The sequence below is a fragment of the Pyrgilauda ruficollis genome, unplaced genomic scaffold (genome assembly GCF_017590135.1).
Source record: "Pyrgilauda ruficollis isolate IOZ18807 unplaced genomic scaffold, ASM1759013v1 scaffold31, whole genome shotgun sequence".
Classification (NCBI taxonomy): domain Eukaryota; kingdom Metazoa; phylum Chordata; class Aves; order Passeriformes; family Passeridae; genus Pyrgilauda; species Pyrgilauda ruficollis.
This window is the reverse complement of record NW_024524489.1, coordinates 4,460,052-4,483,861: the sequence shown is the minus strand read 5'-3', so window position 1 is coordinate 4,483,861 and position 23,810 is coordinate 4,460,052. Positions and strand designations below refer to the sequence as shown.

The 23,810-nt window shown below is 47.2% G+C and overlaps 1 protein-coding gene across 1 annotated transcript in view; it reads left to right on the top strand.

Annotated features, from left to right (window-relative positions):
* The first annotated feature begins 561 nt into the window (after positions 1-561).
* SPTBN1 (spectrin beta, non-erythrocytic 1) overlaps positions 562-23,810 on the top strand; it is a 114,721-nt gene continuing 91,472 nt past the window's right edge. The window contains exon 1 of the mRNA XM_041473928.1: positions 562-710. The gene's annotated coding sequence lies outside the window, so the exon portion shown is untranslated. The remainder of the gene's footprint in view (positions 711-23,810) is intronic.

Genomic DNA, 23,810 nt, shown 5'->3' with positions numbered 1-23,810 from the left:
TGTTGATATTTTGATAAAAGACATGGATAGCACTGATCCATAGCTGTATTGCAAGTGAGAGCTGAGGGAGAGTGGACAGGAGGAAAGGAGCATGGGCATGAGGAGGGTGAGGACAGGGAGGCCAGGATTAGCAAAGGAAACCTGAAGCAGCAGTGTCTGCCTCTGACCTTGGCTGTGGAAGAGGGGAAAGGAGGAGAGGCACATAGGCTGTGGGACGGCAGTTTTTTCTGGAAAGACAGACAAAAATCTTCCCTAAGAATGGAGAAAAAGGGAAAGTGTGGCACAAAGGCAGCTGGACCTGGGTTCCAGGGGTTGGGTTGCACTGACAAAGGGAGGCTGTTTACGTGGGAAGGTGGCAGGACTGGAGCAGCGGGAGAGGATGACTGCAGTGGAGGAAGTCAAACTCGGGATGGGATTTCCACTAGGAATGACAGAGCAGCGGGAGGGAGAGCAGCGCTAGAGGAAATGGATGCTGGGGGCGAGCCAATATTGTCTTTGCGATAGGAGAGAGTGTCAGAGGAGGAGGAGCAAGGAGGCTGGAGAGACCCAATAACCAAATAAATGTAAGAGAAGGGAAGGGGAGCCGGGAGTGGCTGGATAACACCCACGGAGGGCTGCGAGCGAGGGCCGGCGGAGGGGGAAGACCTGGCGTGAGCACAGGGCAGGCCCGAGCAGCAGCAGCAGCAGGAGGAGCAGGAGCAGAGGAGCAGGTGAGGATGCGCCGGGGCGGGGGCTCCTCCCGCGCTGTCCCCGCCCCCCGCGCCCCCCGCTCCGCTCCGCTCCGCGCCGGGCGGGGCTCGCGGAGCTCACGCAGCGCCGCGCGGGGCTGCGGGTACCGCTGCTCCCTCCGCACAGCGCGGAGCCGCCGCAGCAGCAGCAGGAGGAGCAGGAGCAGAGGAGCAGGTGAGGATGCGCCCGGGCGCTGCGGGCCGTGCCGAGCCCCCCGCGCCGCAGGGCCGCCGCCGGAGCGGGGAGCCGGGAGCGGGGATGGGGAGCGGTCCCAATTCCCGGGTGCGTGTGCGCAGCGCGGGCGGCGCCCGCAGCCTCTCCGCAGCCCCGATCGGCGCGGAGCGGGCTCGGCGCTGTCAGAACGGCCCCGCCCCGCCCTACCCTGCCCTGCCCTGCGGCGGCCCCGGCCCGTCCCCGGGGGCAGCGGCGGCCACCGCCCCTTTCCCTCCCTCCCCTTCCCTCCCTCCCCGCCCGCGGTGCCGCCTCCGCCGCGCAGCCGCACGCCCCGCGCGGTGCGGTGCGGAGAGCCCGGCTCGGCTGCTGCTCCTGCGGTATTCCTTGCTAGACGGATGTAATTCCTCCTTTATTTTTCTTGGTCGGGGCGGGGCGCGGGGGGCGGCGCGGGGGTCGCGGCGCGCTGTCAGCCGGGCCCGCTGCGGGGCTTTGTGTGCGGGAGCGCCGCGCTGAGCCCGCCGAGCTCCGGGTGCGGGGCTGCGGTCCGGGCGCGGCCATCGCCGCGGGTGCCGCGGTGCCCGCAGTTAGCGGCACAATGCGTGGGCTTGGTTCGGTTGTGTCGGGGCTGGCTCTGGCTGTTAGGTGGGTACAGGCCTGATTTAACAAAAAAAAATATGGCAGACTTGTGCTAGAGACTGTGAGACTGCAGCAGCTCTGAAAAACCCTTGTTCATGGCAACCGGGGCTGACGTTTCATTCAGCAGCTGATGTTTTTCCTTTTGGAGTGATGATACAGAACTAGAGTGAGCATTGAATTTGTGATGTTGATGTCTTAATCGTGAATGAAATTGCATTCTTGTTTAAAGGTGAGTAGTGATCTGTGTTTCTACGTTGTGCTCTGTATTGTTGTGTAGGTAGAAACGCTAAATGTTCCAGATCAGGATTGCAGGGAGAGGGAATAAACACAAACTGTCAAGATCCGGAGCGTTCGGCTCATCCTTCGACCTCTATTGACAGGATACCAGCATTATGAAACCTGATTATTGAACTGTTCGGGAAAAGGGCTGGAATTCCCGCAGCCCGGCATCGTGCTGACAGGCATCTTGGGGAACAATCCTCCCCGGAGCCGGGGTTACAGAGGCAGGGCAGGGAGAGGAATTTATTCCGAGAGATAGCAGCCGTGTGGAAATGTCAGGGGAGGCTGTGATTCCTCAGGCCATTGCAGGAAAGCTCCGCTGGAGGAAGGACTTGCATATGCTCAGAAGGCTCTGGAGAGAGAGACAGGAGTGAAAATGGAATGGGATAAAGGGCTGGGAAGGTGGGTGATGGCAGTGGGATGTGATTTTTAAAGAATTGTTCTTATCCTTGAGCTTTTTTTTTTTTTTTTTTTTCCCCTCCGTGTTTCTGAGGAGAACAGAAATGGCTGTAGTGATGCCTCCATGACTTAGCAGTGGTTGTAGGGCTGTGAGGAGGGACGAGGGGCTGGCTCATGTGTCACAACTAGTGCTGAAGAGGCAAGAAAATAGGGAATATTTTGTTACTTCATGTGTATTTTGTTACTTCAGGAACATAAGTGTGGAATTATGGATGTCAGGTTCTGGAACAGAACCCGCTTTGGGTTTTTCTGTAATGCAGGTTAAGTGCAGCAAATGACACTCACTAAAGCAGGATGCAGCATTTTGGGATAAATAGGAGCTTGCAGCAGCCATGTGGCAAAAAGCGTTAGAGATGCTGTTTCATCTTGGTGGTGGCACGGATCCTGCAGCTTTTGGAATTGCTGTGTGTCACTGAGCCCTGCCTGCACACAGGAGTGGGGCAGAGAGGAGCAAAACCCTCTTGCTGCATACATGGAGACCAGGGTACTGCTGTGTGCTGCTCCAAGAGCCCCTGGGGAGTGGGAGTACAAACCATTTCATGAAAGATGTTTTCTTTTTCCTTCATCATCTATAAAATGGAATTGGCTAAACCCCCTTTATTGGATGGGCCTGGATTGCTCGTTTGCATTACGTCACCTGACTAAGGATTTATTTTTCATGTGGGTCAGTTACGGGATGAAATATTTGTAGTTGGATCACCTGCAAAATAATTGTATTTCATTAGCAAGAAGTGCGTGGACATCCTTCATGGAACACAGAGGAGAAAGTGTGTTTATGCAGATGTTTAAGGGTCAGACTGCAAAAGTTATTTAGCCTGTTAATCTCTATAGGCACCTAAATTCCTTAGTCATCTGATCTGGGCACAAGTGAACAACCAGTACAACAGTTTATCATTGCCCATTAGCCATGAGTCAGCGACTAAATCCTGCCCAGGCTGGTGTCTGTGGCTACAGGCTTCCCGATTGCCCTTTCCCTAGGGTCTAGGAATACCTCTGGAAGTGCTGGAGCCCCAGGGGCCAGACAGGTGACCTGTCAGGGCAAGGAGCCACTAGCTGCCCTGGGCTCAGCTGAGGTTGGGCAGGAGAGCAGTGCAGGCTCTTTCCTGTGGTGCCTGGAAACTCCTGATGAGAGCAGGCCTGTGCTCCATGGTAGGAGCCCTGTGGAGCCACAAGGGCTTTCCTGGTGTATCGGCTCCTGCTGTGGGCTGCTCCTGTTCCCAGCTGATGGAGCTGGGGAATTTGCCAGCACGTTGGACCCTTACCTCTGCTGAGGCTCATGGCAGTTTTCCCAAGTGAAACCAGCAGGAATCTGGCCTAGAGGTGTGAAATGTGAAAATCCAGTTGCCTTCTTTTGCTTTAAACCTGAGAAACCATCTCATGTTGGATTGTTCTGACCAGATACCACTTGTGTGGAGAACCAAGTGTTGGAGCTGCAGCTCCACACCGAGGGGAGTGTGATCCATTGGGATCCGTGTCCTGCAGAGCCTGGTTTGGAGCCTGTTTCCCCCACTGCTGGGTTCTTTTCCCCCACCACCCACATGTGGTTTTCGTTTGTCAGCCTTTTATTATTACTCTTAAAATGATCTGCTGTGAATTTGTTTTTCTAATGAACACGAATACAACGTCGCAGCAGTTACAGCTGGACCTTTGGAGGCTTTTCCTGTAATGAAAAAAGGGTTTCAGAGAGATTACATGTTTTTTTTTTTAAAAAAGAAAGACATAATAAAAATTCTTACGCCCAGTAGACCCCAACTTATTCAACAGCTTGATCAGAGTGACATAGATCAATTCTATATATATTTAAGCAGTCAGGTTTTTTTCTCTTTTGTCCAATTTTATTTCTTTTTCATGTATTGTTAATCCCAGACACATTTTTTACTGTCCATTCCTCATTAAAAAAGGCCAGTTTTGCATGGAAAAAAGCTTTGATGTGCGTTGTTAGGCAAGGGGTGAGTTCATAACAGATTTTATGGCTTGGGGGGGCTGTGTCTGGAAGTGTTATTTCTGCTTGTAGTGAAATGTATGTGATTATTGAAAGGTATGCACCAATGTATAAAGGTTGTACTAGGGGATTGTGTACATCTCCCTATGCCCAAGGACAGATTAAGGTTGAGGATTATATTGAGCAATTGTTTTTCATCACTGTTAACATTTTTCTCATCATCTTCTCTGTGAGGTTTTTTCTCATTGAACGGTGATAATTTCAGGGTGTTCTTACTTTGTCATGTCTTTTCACTTTTCTGCTATTCTCTTAATATATTATTTGATTGTTTAATATATTTACTCTCCTATTACATTGCACAAACTTGTATTTGTTTTTAAGATGCATGTGTTTTAGCTTACCAGAAACCCCTTTGGTGTGTCACCACTGCCACCAGAGGAACACATTTACGCTGCTGTGCTGCCACTTTTATTCCACAATGTGCTGAGTGTTAGAACTTTAAAAAGAAATGGTGATTTGCTTTGGTTTGTTCAGCAGCCCCTCGTGTCAAGAGGGCAGTGGGGACTGAACAGAAGAGGCAGTGCATGTGAAGCCCTGGTGGCAGCAGATGCTGACCCACACCTGTTGGATGCTGGGAATAGCCTCGCTGGTCACAGCCGTGCCCTTGGAACAGGAGAGGTGTGCCATTAACACTCTGTCCTGAGAGCTAAAAATACTCTGCCACCAAACTGTTCACAGGTAAATGTTCCAAATTTAGCGGTTTTTCTGTTTACTGGTTTTCCAAACATAGGCTGTTCCCTTTTTGGAAGAAGTAGCCAGACTTGCTGAGCAATTTGCCTGTGATCTGTGAAACATGTTCAGGAATGATGTTCCTGGATTTCATCTCGGGTTTTGTTCATGTGTTCAGAGCTGTGCACCAGAGGAAACAGTTTCTCCTTCTCTGTGAGAATAGGAAACACAAATGCAAATCATCAGAGAAGCTGTGGGCTTGCCTTGAAAAACAAAGTGTTTGTATTTTATTTTTAAGATAGGAATAGGGATTGACTGACAGCTCAGTTTGATTGGTGTGACCACTGGGTTTGGTTTCGTTAGTCATGTCTCAATACAACGTGGAATGATCCCTGGAATGGGCAGCTGCTACTCTGCATGAAATGTGGGGTCTGGGAAGAGACGTAGCTGCAGACCCAGATTTAGGATGTGACCAGAGAGGAAGAGATGCAGACCTGGAGCCACCCAGCCAAGCCCCACTACCCACATGAGTGACTGGCATGGGGTTGTAATAGGTTTGAAGCAGCCAACTTAATGAATAAAGCATTTATGCTCCATGTGTTCCATCTTGTAGGAAGTGCTGGAGTGGCTGTTGTGACTTCCTGCCCTCAGTCTGGGGGGACTCGGACACCTTTAGTTCTGGCTTTTGGTTTTTCAGCTTGCCTTGAGGTTTTTTAAAGCAGCATCACATTGAGGTCATGCCTGTGCTAAAATCTCCTGGCCAGGGCTGCAGTGGTGCCTGCAGAGATCAGGGAGGATCATGCCCCACCCCAAAATGTGGAGTTGGATTTTCCATTTTCTCCCTTCCTTGGAGGTGTCAGTGGCCGGGCCTGGGTGGGAGGTGCTCTGAGGTGACGCAGAGGTTCCTCTCCAAGCCTGGCCCTGACATTTTAAGGTTATACTGATTACCCACTTTATCCCAGGCAGACATTTTTCCCAAGCCAGACCTACAGGCTTCATTGGGAAGTCTTTAGTTTTTGCCGTGGGATTCAGCCCCAGTAGTGTCCCAAGAACGTGGTGAAGGTCTTCTACAAGGAGTTGTGGGGATTTCCTGCCATCCAGCAGTAATCCAGATCTGCAGCTTTTGGTTTTGTAAGTTCCTGCCTTTTGTTCTGAATTAATCCTATTGCTCTATGGATTGATTTATTAGGGAATGACCTGGGTATCTGCTTTTGGTTCTTGCATGATAAAAGGGAGCCTTGTGTTTGCAAGGGCAAGGAAACTGTGCATGGTGAGCTCTGGCAGCATGGGCAGAGCCTGGGGTACAGTGGAGCTGATCACTCTGGGGTTGTGCACCAGGACCAAAAGCTGACTTTTCCCACTCATTAAATCAATTTTGCTTAGTGCCTAGACACCACAAATGCTCCAGCTAATTATAGCAACTAGCTCCTCTGTTTTTTTGGCTTGGAAGGGAAAAGTTGCTGCCTGCTGTATGTAAACTAATTTAACGTAGATACATTTATTTGAACACTCACAGGTTTTGGATTTGGGCATTCCAGGTGTTGGCTTTTGTCAGTAGCTAAACCAGTGGTGAGATTTTTCTTGTCAAAGGCTTTCACTGACTTTTCTCTTAGTGAACAAATATTTAATGAAAATATTTCAGGGTCCTCTGCACCAGTCCCTGCAGATGGGGTGGATGGCTCGTGGCTCCGGGGTGCCAGTGGCACACACGTTTATAGCAACACTGGAATGCAGCTTGGAGTTAATTTTTGGAAAGGGACTTTGGGCCTAGATCTGCCTTATAGAAGTCTGGGTGTTTGATGCAGGAGGATCATCCAGTAGATCACCCTTTGCTAGAGCCTGGATCATGCAGTGAAGGAGTCAGGAGAGTTCTCTATAAGCTAACAGGAATTCTTTGTCATGTAGGATCCATATGGGATAAAGATAACCTGGTTAATTTAACAGCTGCTTCTTTTTTTGCAATGTAAAATACTGTGACCTTTTTTGGAGCATAATGCCATGAATAACTCACTACAATTTCATCGTAGTAAAAGATGAATCGATTAATTGCTACCTTTTTATTTTTAACCTTTTTTTAGAGTAATGTATTCTTATAGCAATTTTAGATGCTTTTAAGAGGCTAGGTCCTCAGCCTGAAATAAATCTGGCTGACTTTGGTGGGGCTACACTGATAATCACAAGTCAAAAAATCTGCCTTGCAGTTTTCAAGTTTTCATAAAACAAACACTGGAGCCTGTTGTGTTTTATTCTGTTGGTGTTTTTGGCATCAGAGAAGCTTTTCCTGATTGTTTTCCTCATTTGAAGGCTGATTGTACTGAGTGACCTCTTGCTACTAAAGGGTGGGTCAGTTTATGTGGGAAAGTCTTAGTCAATGTGTCTGGGAGATAAGTGGGACTGCATCCCAACGAGCCTTGTGCGTTAAATACTGGAATGTGCTGGGGAGCTGCCAGGAGATTGGAAGCAGGACTCTGCGACAAGCCCAATGCAGTCACACTCTCCCTAAAATAGCACTGTGGATAACAGGAGATCTGCAAAGTTATCACTTACCTCATTTTCGCACAAATTCTTTCCTAAAAATGGATTATTGACTGAGGATTCAGGCGGGTTTTTCTGGTAATATATTCCATTTACATTTTGAGAGCAGTCATGTCCCTCTTAAGTCTTTGGCTGCAGGTAAGAGGGAAAAACCTTGTGAAACCACACAAGTCCCAGTACAGGAAAAGCCATTGGTATCATCCTCATCATCACCTGAATGAGAAATGAGATGGGCTTTACCTCAGTGTAGGTCACTAGGAGCCTCTTCAAATTCACCTTGAACAGTCTGGAAGTATCAAGGCAGAGATGAGTAAGTTCAGCGGCCTCAGACATGCTTGGGCTGGCTGTGGGTGACAGGCTTTTGGCACCAGCCCCTGGATGCAAACAGCCAGTGTTTGGATATTCAAATGAGCAGTGGTTTACCACTGCAGACCGTAGATGGTTTTGTTTAAGGGGGAAAAGAAGCAAATTTGATTTTCGGCCCCGTGTCAAATTTGTCGAGGGAAGAATCTGATTGTGCAGCTTTAGTGGTTAGCATAAGCCAGTTAAACATTAAACCTGGGGTGCCTGAATTAGTTTCTTACAGAAAGAGGATGAGTTGCAGCTAAATGGGATAGTGTGAGGAAAGTGCGGGGGCAGCTGGGTTGGGAGCAAGGTTGGGTTATCCTGAGTCAGCAGGTGGTTGTTTAGCCCTGGTGAGAGGCTACCTGAGGAAAGTGTGGATTCCATGGAAGTGTGTTTGCACTGCTGCAGGGACTGCACAAGGAGCTGTGTGAAAGGGAAAATAAAAGTGAGATTGTCAGGGAATCATAAGCTTGAGAACAAAAATTCTGGAGTGCTGTAAGTTGTGACCTCTTGGTGCCTGCAGATTTGAGGATGAGCTGCGCTCTTGGAAAGGCAAATGGATTAGGGGTCATTTCTGGAAAATGTCCCCCAGCTTCTGGTGTGCACTGCCAGCCTGATGTCACTTCAGCTCCTGAGCCCCTCAAGGGATGATTCCCACCAAGCCTGGACCAGGACTGCCATCCCTGGCCCCGGGAATTAGATCCACAGGGATTGTGCTGGGAGCAGAGCAGGGTCATATCCCCTGTGCTGCTGAGGTTCTCCATGGAGAGGACAGCTGCCAGGCTCTGCTCCCCTGCTCCACAATCCCTCGGGAAGGGAAAGCTGTGGCACTCAGGATGAAGTGGGGCGCTGTGGCTGTGCTCCGAGGTTGGCTGGGGAAGAGGACGTGGCACAGCAGCCCCACCCCTGTGCCCCCCGGGGGATTCCCTGACCCCAGGTGCCCCACTGATCCAGCTTTGCAGCTTCCCAGCGCCCGGGTGTGTAAAGGAGCTTTATTGCTGCTCCAAGGAGGGACATGATGACATCAAACCCAGGTAAGAGGGAAAGAGAGGTAAAAAACTGCAATCCAATGGAGTTTCACTGGGCTCTGCCTTCTCCAGTCTTGCGCGCTTTCAGGTTTTGTCTCAGGAGGCATAAAAATTTCCAGAAATTGCAGTTTATGTAAGAGATGTGAATAATGGCTAATAATAAGTGAAACTGCCATGAGGAGCTGGAAGAGGGGGGAAGTAGGTTATTTTTAGAGATCTATTCTCATTGTATGCTAGACAAACAAGAATAAGGTGACTTTGCATTAAACATACACCACAAAGAAGTAAAGATATTTTCCCCAGACGAGTCCCCATGGTGCAGTAATGGTCTGAACTATCTGCCAGCTTAGGAATGAGGCTCAAAACTGCTTCTTCACTGTTTAGTAAGAAAAAAAGGACCTTCCATTCTCATTTTCATTGCAGTACTGTGATTCTTCTTGCTCTGTGAAGCTCGAGAATGAAGTATCTGAATCCCCACTTGTGCCAAGTTACACAACTACATCCCTGATGTGTCCATTTAAATCATCACAAGTCTGGGACTTGAGGTTTTAAATCCTCTTCATAGAGAAACATGCACAAGAACATCTCAGAATCACAGAATTAACTAGGCTGGAAAAGATCTTTGAGATCATTGAGCCCAGCCTATATCTGAGATAATTTTGTCTTGCTCAGTCATGTTTCATGACCATTTTAGAAATGTGAAGATTGTAAAACAAGTGACAAGTTCCCAAAATGTCGGAGTCAGGGATGGTGATCCCTCTCCGTGGGCAGGTGACAGGGAGCACACAGCTCTTATCTAGCTGTGTTTTTAGTCTGAGTAATCCTAATCAGGTAGTAAATCCTGAGTGAGATTATGCTGCTGCAGCAAGTGCAGCAAAGATCAGCTGCAGGGCTGGAGCGGGATCTGGAAATGCCTGCTTGGATATTCACTGAGGCAAACCAGAACTTTGGAGGCTTTGTAGGATCTTCCTCTGAAGGAGTGGGAAGGAGCCCAGTGAAGACAAATGGTGTGCTGGCTGCAGCAGGGCTGACAGGTGAGGAGCACATGGACATTCCAGGGCGAGGCAGAGCACTGAGGGATGTTTCTACAGCTGCTGCTGACCAGCAGAAAATAACATGAATCACTTGGGTTGCAGTGGCACAGCAGAGCTGCTGCAGAATTCAGAGAGTCCCAAAGTTCCTCGGATTCCTGGCACGGGGCGATGAACCCCCGCGTCACCTTTAGGGCAGTTTTCTGAGCAGAACATCCATGTTATTCCAGGGTGCCTCTAACAGGAGGACAGCTGTTTGCAGTTTTAACTTCTGGTTGTCATAAGTTGTGGCAGGAATCCAGGGAGCCATGGAAGAGCCCTGGGCCTGAAATTAATTTTCAGCCAACTCGATTAGATCGGCGCCCATAGCAGACTTAGCACTACAATTTTATGTGTATTTTGGGATAAATGTGGCCCCTTGCTGGTGTTTAGTAGCTTGGCCATCATATCTAAAGGAGACCTAGGAGGGCATGCAGATACATAAAACAAGGCACAAAATTATCCTTGCATGCATTCTTAATGCTCTGCTTTGTGGATTGATCAAAATAGTGCAATTTGATGGGGATGAGCATTGAGAAATGGTCACTATGCAGCAGCACAGCTGCTCCATCAGAGGGGAATGAATTCCCAAATTGCATCCCAAGCATGTTATTAGAGGATTAAAGAGCAGGGCAACTCACCTTGGCTAACTGTCCTGAAACTGTGCTCCACTCATCATACATATAAATAACTATTATGCAAATATTACTGGAGCAACAAAGCAGGTTTTGAATTTGCTTTGTGCCTTGCAAATGACCAAGTCTCTTGTCTCAGTGTTCCAAATGATAATCTTGTTTTCCCCAAACACAAAGCACTGAAATTACCTGTGCAGTAATTAGAATATACCACTCAATTCCTCTTTCCCTGTATTTGTCTCAGCATACAGTAGCAGACTGGAATGTTTGGTACATAATTTCCTTCCTTGATTAAGTTAAAATTTAAGAAGATTTCCCATTTGGGCTGTCATCAGGAGAAATAAATCTTTGTTCCTTTTAAAAATTCGCCCATTCCGGTTTTGACTGACATCACCTTCTGCCTGCACATGTCTCTGCAGAGGGGACACCGCCTCAGTTTGTACCAGGAGAGGTTTAGGTTGGATATTAGAGAAAACTTCTCTGTGCAAAGGGTTGTCCAGCCCTGGCACAGCTGCCCTGGAGGGATTTGAAAGCTATGTGGATGCGGCTCTTGGGGACATGGTCCGTGGTGGCCTTGTTGGGTTAATAGTGGGACCTCAGGATGTGTCAGGAATCAGAGGCTGGATGGATGCTGGGTTCTGCCTCTAGGTGCTCATGGGTTTTGTGCTGACACTTGGTCCTTGAATATTGCATCTCAGGGATCTGTTCCCCAAGAATCACTTGGAAAACCCTTTGCTGCTCCTCGGAAAAGTCTTGGATGTGACTTGCCATAGAGAACTTCCTGTTCCCTGGGGTGGTGGTTTGGGAATCAGGGTGTTATGATGGGAGGCTCCAAATTAACTGCAGATAATAATAATAATAATAATCATAATCATAATAATGATATTGTGAAGTACTGTTAACAGCTCCTCCATCGGTGAAATTACCATTTCAGCCTTGCCTGGGGTTTGGGTTTCTCCTACAGGGACTGACGAGGCAATTCCCAGAAGTGACGTGTTTGGGGAAATGGTGTGCCCCTATGTTTGGTGACTGGCACTTGGCACATTTTCCTAGATTTATTGCTAGAGAACCCAGGTCTCCTCAGGGACAATGAGGGATTTTCCTGGCTCTGTTGACATGGAGTTATTTTGCTCGACCTGTTCCTGATGTTGGCAGGTGGTGGCCATGGGAGCCAGGGGATCCTCCGTGGGGTTGGATGGAATGGATTGGAATGGGATTAGCATTGTGTTTGGAAGTGTGTTGTTTCAAAGTTGCATTTTGTGGTGAGGGAATCCAAACAACCCAAATTCATGGGCTTGTTCCCGAGTTGCTGGGTTTAGAAGGAAGGCCAGGGCTGTCTTGTGGTGTCAACAACAAGGGGGAGGAGGCTTTGTAATTTGAGTGTTGCAGCAAACAGAAACCCAGCAAAGGCCAGAAGAAATGCAGCTGAGGGAATTTTTATACAAGCCTATGGTTAATTTTAGCTGGGAGTTTGGGATGTAGGTTTTTTTAATGGCTTTTAATTTCAAGGGCTGCTGAGGGATGGGGAAGAAAGGATGTTGTGTGTGTGTGCGCTGACCTCCCAGCTTTGGTTTTAGCTGTGACACCTGGCTGGGTTTAGCAGCTGGATGTTGGAAAGCTTTCATAGTTAGGAATTTTGTGCTTTGTGCATGGTGGTTTCTGCTGGAGACTATGGTAAGTCTCCCCAGCTCTGTTTCCATGCAGAACTCAAAATGGCATGGGAAGAACAAGACTTTGCACAAAGCTCTGTCACAGCCTCCTCTTTGGTCGCCTCTCCCTATTACAGTGCTGTGATTGTGAGGCATCTATAAAGCCAGTGCTTTGCTAAAAATAGGCCATTCCTCTTGCAAATGCTATTACAATTCTGATATTCAAATATTAAACCTTCTCTGCAGTGTTAAAAATAGCTGTGAACAGAGAAATCCTTTCCTTATTCTCAGCCGAGGAATTGAATATTGAACGAGTCAAAGGCTCAGTCCTGAGGCTGGAGCTGTGTGGGAGTTGAGCTGAGGCTTCTTCACCCCTGTTTCTTCACCCCTCATCTGCTGTTGTTGTTGAACACAGAGGACAAGTGGGTGGGAGAGAAAAACTAGCAGAAGTGGATCAAAGAAAGTGAGGAGTAGCCAAAATGAAATGGAGAAAATAAGAGTAGAAGCAAAGTGAGAGGAAAAAATCAGGATTTAAGTAGAAAACTGCATTGAGAGTGTTTCATCAGAGCAAGGCTCCAATCCCAAAGGCTGCCAGACAGGGATTTGGGGAGCAGCTGGTAGAGGGTGTGAGGCAGACCTGCTTCTCTCCCAGGGCTGTGGGTACAGCCTGTGGGCTCCATGCCTGTGGCAGGAGCACTGCAAATTGCAGCAAGCCACTAATTGCCTTTGGGAGGCCACTTACAAGGGTGGGAGCATCCTGAGGATTGAACTCTGGGAAGATCAAGGGCTTGGCAAGTTGGGGTGTGTGCTCCAAGTGCTGATATCCTCAGCCTACACGCTTCAAGAATGCACAAATTGAAAGGCAGGTGTTTTTTTTTTTTTTCTCCCCCTTCCAATGCTCTTGTGCATTAACTAATGCAAAATTTAATAATAAAATACCATTTCAGCAAAATAATTTCCTTCCATTTGCCATCAACAAAAGGCATATTGGAAAAGACAATTTCCTCTAGGGTGAAATAAAGGACAAGCAAACAGAAATGACCATTGTAGATTTAATGGGGAAAAATGGATTTATCATGTGGCTTGATAGTCATCTTAATGACATTATGAAGCAAGGAAGGAACCAAACAATGCCCATCTTTTATCATGGAAATGAAGCCCAGGAAGGTTTTCAGCAAACACTGCTTAGCCAAAAATAAGGGTGAAGGAAAATATAATTTGACCATATAATCCCGTGGGTCCAGGTGAGTGGAGGCAGGACTGCTCTCTTTGCCTTAGAAGTTCCAAGGGAAAGGAGATCCTTTTTCCCTTTCTGTAGGGAGGAGACCAGCACTAACATTTATCAGCTTAAGCTGGGTTCAACCAGTTGTGTTCAGCTGGAAACTCCTCTCATGGTCATCCATCACAGCTGGAGTCTTCTTGGGAGAGAATCCTGGAGCAGGTGGATCAACAAGGCAAAACCAGAATGCTTTTTGTCTCTGACAGTATTATCCATAGCCTAACAGGCTTGTCCTGGATTTCCCCCAGCAGGAATGCCATTTTGGCTGTGGGGACATGTGCTGCCAGAAGGCTGGCAGCGAGGGAAGAGCTTGATAAATCTCCGTGTCGTCGCTGTGTCTGGAATCACTTTGGGATCGCAGCACTTCAGCACCCTAATGCTCCCTCTCTGTGCCCCACAGCTGTCTTTGGAGCTCTTCCCTCTTTTAGGAGGTGCTCCAAGAAAGGGAAGATCCCTGTATGTTCTCCTACCTCTCCTGGCACCCAGCCACCATGTTCTGGTCACAGAGCCCAAATCTTGGAAACCCAAAAGGGCACAAATTTCAGTCACAGATGAAACACCCAGAAAAAAAACCAACCCATGCTCTGGAGAGGGCATGGCATGGCTGGTCACACACCAGGATCCAGTCCTGGTTTGCAGTGGCCTTTGGCTGCTGGTCAGGGTCTCTCAATTAGCCAGTGATCTTTCCTTTGTCCAGGTCACCTATTGCTGTCAACAGAGCCAGGACTCTTGAGCTTCAATTTGTATCAGGTCCCTCAGGTGTGGCACTTGTGCCTGTTGTCACCCCAAATGCAGATGTCTTAGCTGAGGTCTGCACAGAAATGAGTTTTACTTCCCCTTGCTTTAGCAATCCAGGGAGAACTGAGTGGTTTGTCTTTGGAAGGCCATGCTGATGTGGTGAAATGTCCATGTGTGCTGTGCAGGGAGCTGCCCTGCAGGCCACCAGGGTCCCCCTAATGTCTTTACCTGAGTCCTATTAACCACTTTACATACAGAGGTGTTGACTCACATCTCTCACCATATTGGTGCTGGGGTGAGCAGTTCAGTGCATTATTTTAATTCAGTAACATCCAGCAGGGATTAAATTCTGCACACTGGCATTGTTTCCTGGGCAGAGCACGCTCACATGAGATAACAAAGGTTAGCAGGCCTCCCAAATAAGTTAATTTTTATTCTGTGTTACATTTGGGTTATGGATGAAGAAGATGGGTGAGTGGTATCAGCTCTGGGTAGTCCAGGTGTGCATTTCCATGGCTGTGATGGCACTGCCTACTGGTGGCAGTGATCCTGATGCTTCCTGCCAGGAATCACCTTCACCTTTCTGTCTGACATCCCCACATCTTTTGTCTCCTTCAGTGTTATTCAGTTATTTTCATTTTCAAATCACAGTGTCCTCATGAACCTGCCAGCCTGTGCCCAGGTTGCTGTAGCCAGCTCTTGGGTTTTCTCAGATAACTTTTGGAGGCTATGAAAGTAAAAGTATCTGGAATATCTTAAGGGACCTTGGCTTCAGTGCTCATTTTTCATTGAAAAAATCCAGACCAGCTTTGGAAAGGTGAGCAAAAGTGAAAGTTATGTCAAGAAGAATGCTGAGCGTTGCTCTGGAAGGGAAAGAAAAAGAAGTTCAGACTTATAGCTGGCTGTTCTCAGCAGGGCTGAATTGCAGATCCCTTGTCATCAACTTGCTCATAAACCATCCTTGATTAATTTAGTAGCAGGTCCAAGTGGGAGGGAGGAGAGGGAGCTGTGCTAGTCTTGATGAAAGAAAATCTGCCCGAGGAGCAGGCAAATCCAAGCTGTAATTCCTGCAGAGCTTCAAACGTGGCTCTAATTTTGCTGATTCAGAGCCTCTTTTCTCCAAATCTTGGCATGGATTCCTGCAGGCAAATGTGTCCATGTCTTCATTTGTCAGAGTAAAGCAGTGAGGACTGAGGTAGGGACCAGAATTCCCAGGACACAGATTGGGAGAGCCTTCCTGGGAGTAGGATGTGGGCTCATGTGCCCTGTGATCTGGGGAAAAAGCCCTAAATGGGGAAAAATAAAGGCCAGACAAAGCTCTATAGCAGCATTCCTGGGCTAGAGAATTCCTGCATAGCCCTGTGACCACCTGCTGCTCTCAGGGCTCCTCCCAGGATGTTTTGTGCCCTGTCCACTTTCCTGTTTCACTTGCACTGAAATAAATGTACTGATGGGTGTGATTTTTTTCTTGGTTGAAATTTTTGTGAGTATTCCCTGGACTTGCAGAGCAGATGATGACTCTGTTTTCCCTGCTCTGACCTTGTGAGCCTTCCCAAAGCTTGGGAAGGGTGAGGTATCCCAAAATCCCTGCTAGAGACACAGCTGCTGTAGGCTGACTGTTTGGGATAATGAAAGGAGGGAGATCAGAGTTTTGCCTCAGGCTTGGAGCATTGGAGACCAAATTAATTTTGATGGGAGTTGATGGTGTCCAACACCTGTGAAAATGAAACTTCCAGCATTTTGCTGCAGGTAAGGAATTGGCTCTGGGTTGGGATCTCAGTGCTGTTTTTTCCCAAATGAGACCTCTAGAGTTACAGAAGTAATTACTTTGGGGGTAAAACATTGCTTTTGATATTTTCTGCCAGTTTTGTTGCTAAAAGGAGTGATGGTGAGGCTAAATTTGTACCCCTCAGTAGAAGTGGTTAATTAATGTGTTGTTTGTGCTCACTCAGAGTCACAAATCAGTAGGGAAAGGTTTAACATCAGATGGGTAAAGTGAAAATGCGAGTATCCATTTCCCCAAACCCACAGTCTGTCCCTTGCTGGTTTATTTATTCCCCTGCACAACTGACTCTCCTGTTGGACAGTCGAGAGTGGCTGTTCTATTTTAGCTGATAATTTGTCTGTGCTTGGGTTACTCCTGACTGACACTTCCCCACAGGAGCCCAGACCCTCCCCTTGTGCCGGTGGGAGATGAGGTCATGGATGCCTGCTTTGGCCTGGGAGGAGGCTGTGAGTAAGGAGTCATTTTTGTCCTGTGAAATGCCAGCCCTGGTGCCTGGCTGGGTCCGTCTCGGAGGGGAGGTGGGAGCTGGCAGCCCTTGCTCTGCACAGAATGTCTGAGGCTCTCTGTAATTTCCTGCTCTCCAGATCCCCCTCCTGCCTGGAACCCACGCCCTGCTTTGTTCTGGGTTTGGCCAGCTTGGAGAGGTGCCTTGCTGTGCTACAGCTCTCAGGACAACAAACCACCCAGTCTCAGCGTGCTCCAGACTGTGGAATCCCAGTGCTGGATGGGGCTGGGGTGGTGTCAGTCGGTGCCAGAAATGCTGATCCCGAAGGATAAGAAGCTCCAGGGAAAATGGCCTGGTTAAAATCAGTGTTCGGTGTTGCTGTTCCTGCCATATGTGTGGGCTCCTGGCCTTGACTCAGGCTCGAATGCTCCCCAGTTTTGAATTTCACCCCCCTGTATTCCCTGCAACAACTTCTTTAAATCTTGTGCTTCACCAGGATCCTGGAAAGAATCCAATAGCAGCCACTGGGGAAGGCAGCAGAGGAATACAGAGGAAGGTGCCTGCCTTGTGGTTTTTGAGATTTTCAGCAGCCTTCAGGAATTCAGAGGTTTTATTTTAAATGAGGGTTTCTATTCATCTTTCAGCTAATTTCCCTAAAATCACAGGTAGCTCAAGCTTCTGTAATATCATAGCACTGGTAATTTTGCTGCTTATACCCAGGGTGTGCAGAACTGAGCTGCCAAACAGCCCCTCTGTTGTTGTACAGAACTTGTGGTAACTTTGAATGGTGTGAAGTTTTAATAGGCATTAAATCTTTGTAAAATACCCAGTACAACTCTTGTGTATCTGCAATTAATAAGTAATTCAGCCAAGCCAAAGTCAAGCAAGCACAAATCCCCTTTACACCACACTGTACCATCTGTCTAATCTATCTGTGTCAAATATGGCTTGTTTGGGTCTGTCCTTCCACAGGCTGTTCTGGGTGGATTAAATTAAAATTTCTGGTCAGGGCAATACTCTTCTCTTCATCTTTCTAGCTCAGGTAGCAAATGTCTTTGGTGCTAGTTTTTCTCATATATTTGATAAACAAGTATGTGGTGGTCAGCACAAATATCTTTTTGTTGTGGTTGACCCAGAGGGATTTTTTAGCTCCAGCACCTTCCCAGCAATTCCTGTGGAAGAGCTGAGGGAAGGGATTGTCCTTCAGGCACTTGCAGGTGGACAAGCACCAAAGTGGATCCTGTAGGTTCATCTATTGCCCAGAGCTTGTTTTCTGTTTGTTCTCTGCTACTCTGGGAAGGCTCTGTTTGCCTGGAACTTGCATTAGGATGGTGGAATGTCAGAAAGGAATATTGAAAAGGACTTGGTTTCCTTTCTGCTCTCTTGTGCCAGTCTGTGTGAGTTGGAAGTGCTGGGGGAGTGCAAGAACAGTACTGCAGTGGGGCAAAAATAAACTCTAGGATTTGCAGGTAACCTTTTATTTGATGTTTTTCCAAAGCTGCTGCAGTGCCCTGTGTCCTTGTGGATTACAGAGCTTGCTGTGCTGGGAGCTGTTGGAGAGAAGGAAGTTCCTTTTGGAGCAGAGCTGGGGGCTATGGGCATGGATGTATGGCTTGGGTTGTGGTGATTTGGGTTTTACTCCCTGTTCTGCACAGGAGATGCCTGGTTTTGGAGAATAAAGACATCTGCAGAGTCCAGAGATCCCAGAGGGGCTCCAGAGCAGGTGGGTCTGCAGGAGGGATGCTTGGGGGGAGCAGGACTTGTGTGTCCATGTGGTTCCTGGGCTCTGATGGAAAGGGCTCAACTCTGCTGCTCCTGCCCTGGCTCTCTGTGTCTGTCGGCACACCAGGCTCCAGTGGGTGGGAATGGGAGATTTCTCTCTGGGTCTGCTGTTAAAGCAGCACAGACACAGCCTGCATTCATCATTACCCTCTGGAGTGAACCAGAGAGCAGAGCTTTTCCTGAGATTCCTGTTTAGAACAAGAACAATCTAAAAATTCTGCATTTTTACTTATTCAGTCACATTACCTCGCTCTGCTGCTCACCACCTCCCCTGAGCCTCACTCAGGTTTTTTTTTTTGTCTCCATCCTTCACTTGCATGTGCTTTACAGGGAGAGATCCCTGGTCTCCAGACAGCTGAGCCTGCTGTGCCGTGCCATGTGAAGGGAAAGCAAACTCCAGCCATTCAGGAATTAAAATGGCTGAGTTGGGGTGTGGTGAGCGTTAAGATGGAGCCAACCAAACAGATCGTTCTAGAAATTACACGGGCTGATTTTGCTGTCCCTGGTGAAGTTATGGTTCTTCCCCTTGTGTGTTGTGTTGGCATTGATGGCATCACTAATAGAGGTGTTTTATTTAAAATCCCACCTTCAGTGCTTCTGTTCAGCTGCGCGTGGTGCAGGAGTATGAACCAACAGGGAGATCCTCTGGAAGAGAAAGGGCAAAGCCATGCTCCAAGTTTGCTTTAACCTCTTGCTCCTGCCAGTGCCTGGCTTTTCATAGAGAGTATAATAATTGAAAAGCTGGCATAGTGTAATCCTGAGGTTTATATTAAAGCCTCTTACGAGTGCATCATGCATTTCCAAACACTGCCATTAATATATTCTCTTTGAGAAATGCTCTGATCCAGGCGCTCTCTGGGTTTACCATTCCAAATAAGGATGTTTTAATTACTGGTGACCTGATTTGAATATGGGCTGGACTGATTTAATTTAAAATATTAATTGTAGCTCATTGGATTGGTTATGCTTTTTCTTTATTCCTGGAGCAGCCACGATCCTCGCTCAAATCTGTGTGTTCAGGTCCTGTCTTATCCCAATTCCCATCAAAAAGGGACACGGCGCTGACCTGATCCTTTCAGTTAAAAGTCCCATTGTGCTTTTCCATCTCATTCCTCGCTTTCACCGGGGCTTCTGGAGTCTGGTGTGTGGGTGGAAGCCATGGAGAGGATGGTGGTCAGGGCTCCAGGAGACATCTGGTCCCATCCCAGGCCTGTGTGAGGTCTGGGAGCTGCAGTGGGGCTGCACTTTCCCCAAGGAACTGTTATGCTGCATTTTTGGTAAGGAGGGGAGCTGGGCTTCCTCCAGATCCATGGGAGCTACGAGGAGGAGATCAAAGCACAGCTGGTCGGGAGCAGGGAGAGCATCTGACCACAAATAATTGTTCCAGCTTGGAATGCCAAGTGACAGTGAATGGCATTTGAAACAAGTGGTGGGGTGGGTCTGCTCAAATTTGTTCCTGGTAGGGGTCAGAGAATTACAGAACTGGTCCCACTTCATTTAAAACCAATGTTGGTTTTGAAATCCTTGGAAAAAACCCAAGTTTTCTGGTTGGTTTTAATTTTTCAGCTCCGTGCTCTCATTTGGTGAGGCTTTCAAAGCTTGGAGATTTCAGTTTTGCCTTGAAAGTGAAAGAAGGCTCAGGATTTCCCCTGGGAGCGGAGCTTTGAGAGGCTGAAAAGGCAGCAGAGAGCTTTCTCCTCCGGAGGTTTGTCCTCGCCCAAGATGGCTGTCAGGAAGGACGTGTGGGAGAAAGGAAAAGCACGAAGATCTGGACAGCTGCCAAGCATTTAAAAGGGCTGTGTAGTAAACAGTCATTAGGTGGAAAATGATCAGGATTAGCGCTTTCTAAATGGCTCCAGGGCTGTTCTGGGTTTTGTTGGGTTGTTTTGCTTGTGGTTTTTTTTTTTTTTTCTTTTTTTTTTTTACTGTAGCTCTGCAGGTGTAAATCTGAAATTTGTGAGAATCTGAGCTTTTTAAAAAGTAAAAGCTAAAGAAGGTTTTACCACTTGTTTGCAAGCATTCCTTCATAACCGTATCACCCCTGGTGTACTTGTTCTCCCTGGGTAATGCTTTAATGCTTATTAAATTAAAGAATCATTTAGGTACATGAAATAAGATAACATTGACATAAGACCCAATCTGTTCAGGATCCAAGGCAAGCGATCATGGCAAGTGAAGGATGTCTCTTTCTTCCCGTATGGGAATTACTTCATGTATTTCCATAACCCAAGATAATTCCAGGCCTTACTCTTCTGTAATTCAGGGAAAGGTGGAGCCTTTCCATAGAAAGCCCTGAATGCAGGGAGTGTGACTCAAGAAACCAGAGAGCACAGGCAGTTGCTTTTTGTGGCAGATGTTGGCTTGATGGCCATGACAGAACATGGTGTGAAGTGGAGCTTTTCTCTGCTTATCTCTACTTCTCTACTTGTCCTTTCCTCCTGGTGCTTTTTGCCATCTGAATTCCTTTCAGGAAGGGGAGGTGGACACACCTGACCCGTGTGCTCTCTTCAATGTCTCTTTACCCACATTCAGTGTAGAGGCTGTAATCATCTTGTATGAACTCATGTAAACAGGAATAGTAAAACATTTTAAACCTTTTTTTGAGCTTAAAGTATACAATTGTGACTGATAAGGTCGATTTCAGAGCTGTGGGAAAAACATAATCTCCATAGATATGTTTCCAACCCTCCAAATTTACCAGATTAACTGTTTTTTGGATGGGAACTGGGTGTCTAAATCTGTAATGAGGTCCTGACCTTTATAGGATCTGTGCTGTGTAACCCACGTTGTCGGGAAGGATGAAATCATTTTTCAGGAAGAATTTATCAGCAGCTGTGACTTGTGGGAAAGGTGAAGGGCAATGTCAGGTTATCCAGCCAAATTGAGGTGTGCCTTGGGAGAGGAGGGAGGAAGCCTGGGTGCTCCTTGATGGGTGTCAGAGCAGAAACTCAGTGGTTCCACATGCTGGTTTGCAGAGATACAACCTTTTTTTGGGATTTATCCTCCTTTGCAAATGCTTGGAAAAACAATTTCTGAGTGAAATGCACCTTGTTTTGCCATTTTGTGCTGGTGGAAAGAAATCATTCCTGATGTAATTTGAAATGACAAAACCATTACAGGTCAGTTATGAAAAATGCCACTGATTTCCTTGTGTTTTCACTTTTGTGGTGTTTGCTGTCAGCTGCAGAGTTTTGCACATTTCAAATATTTTGCAGAATTAATTTAATGGACCAAGATTCAGAAATCTGGATGGGAACTGAGATACTTTTGCAGGCAGCTTAAGCTGAGTGAGGTCTGTGCACTGGGCAAGAAGCAGTCCCCAAAAATGCTGAGCACATGTGTGCCAGAAAATAGGAAAAAAGGTAAAGATTATCAGGTATTTGGAATACTGAGAGACTTAATCATGGATTTTAACTGCTGGGGACTTGGCATGATGTGTGAGGTTTATTTTCCGGGCCATGAAGTAAGAATGAAATTGTCTGATTGCATTTGAAAGTTGCTGGGTAATGGAAACAACAGCCAAGATCGTATTTAAATATGAAATGAATATCAAGTGGCATTTATGGAACTCTGAGGAGAGATTGTTACTGAGAGAAGACAAGTGGAGATCAAAAGTTATTGGTTTTTGAAGGAGGAATTCTGGAATATTCTTCCAGGATAGCACACATAGTTATCTTATTAAAAACTCCAAAAGCAAACAGGTGATAGAAACAATCTGTAAGATCCTGTCCACTGGGGACAGCTCCATAAATCTTCAACATCTGTGCCCAATTACTGAGCTTCTCGGGGCTTTTTTTTTTTTCCTGTAGTGCACATTTCTCACTATGAACTAATAGTACACAATAATAAAGAGCTGGCTGTCTGCCAGCACAAACAGGGCTTTGGCGAACTTTGCGAGTGTTTGTGGAGGTAGAAAAGCAGTGCAGCTGTTGGGCTGGGGCTGTGCCAGCTGAGGATCCATTTCCCAGACAAGAACCTCAGCTCAGAACGAAACAAGAATCAGCTATTTCACTGTCACTGCCTTATGCAGGTTCTTCCTCGGTGCTGCGACGCTGGGGTCTGTGGGCAGGTTTGGGCTGTGCACCTGGAGTGATCACACAGTTCCAGCGTGTTTCCTCCTGGTTCCTCCTGTTCCAGGAGTTGGGTTGGAGCCCTTGTTGTGACAGTGCTTGGTGCAATTTCCCTGGGAAGTCAATGCAAAGGACCATAAAGCTTTTGGACCCTTTGGACCCGTTCCCCTTCCCAGGGTGTGCAGGGCAGGTCCTGTGCAAGCCAGGCTCTGTTTAGGTGTGGCCAGAAGCTGTTTGGATCCAAGTGCCAGTAACAATAGTTGGGTGCTCTGGAGGAGCCAGTGTCATTGGTGTGTTTATTTGCCTGTTTTACTCAGAGAATCCAGAACTGTGAATCACATCTGAGCTCCTCTCGTGGCCCCAGGGAATTGAGGAGCCCTTCTCCTGGCCCTGGCTCCTGGTAAAGGCCTTTGGCTGGCTGTGTAGCCAAGGTCTAAGCTAGAGGGATCAGGGCTGGCCAGGGTTTGCGTCCTGGCTGGACTCACTGGGAGTGAGTCTTGGGGATGGTGGACATGACAACACTCCAAGGATTAGCAAACTGACATGGAAAACCTGGAAAGAGTCATCACTCTATCATATGTAAAATGATAAATATCTCTTATCTCACATGAATCAGCACACAAGGATGTGCACTAAAATATTTATTAAGAAAAAAAAAAAAAAGACTCAGCCATAGTAGAAACATCAAAGAACCAAAATACTGACCCGAGTTATTTAAGATGTAGCTTTTTTGGGCTTTTTCTTCCCATCTATCATCTTATTTCCCAGGATTTTACATTCTGGCCCATGTGCTTTCTCCTCCCAGGATGCAAATTGTTTGCTCACAAATGTTCTGAATAACAAATTGACTTAATTTAGATGGCATTAAGGCTCTTTAACCCATCTCAAAGGGCAGGGATGGACTGAGGACCTACAGGCATGCATTTAAATGAAGGCAATAAGAAGATAGATTTCTTTTTCTTGCCTGACTATTTTATCTATGCATCAGATGAAAGTTGGAGGGGAAAGGTTTCTGTTAGTCTTGTCGGGAGTTGGCCAAAAAAAATGTGAGGAATGTAGAAAGGAATTAACAGCTGGTGTCCATTTAAAACTTCCATGTGGGCAAATGCAGGCAGCCTGCTTAGTTCTACCTGTTGTGTTCCTCTGGTCAGTGCCCACTAACCCATTAAACGTTTAGTTTAGAGGAGACCAGTTTGGATGTGGTGCTCTTGATTCCTCTGCCAAGAAGTGGATGATGTGTGCTGTGTGTCCCCTGGGGAGGATGAGACACGTTTCCTGCTCTTTGGGAAGCAGTGGCTCAAGCTGTGCTTGGTTACTTGCACCAGGAATCTTGTTGGCCTGATGGAATCGTGCCTTACACTAACTGACTTGGTGATTTACTCGTGTGACATCTGACATTTCCCTCTTCCTGGGGAGGGATCCTTTTCCATACTGCTTTCAGCCATATTTCTGGTTTAGCCATGTGCATTGCTCCTGCTGCAGGCAGGACAATTCTTAACA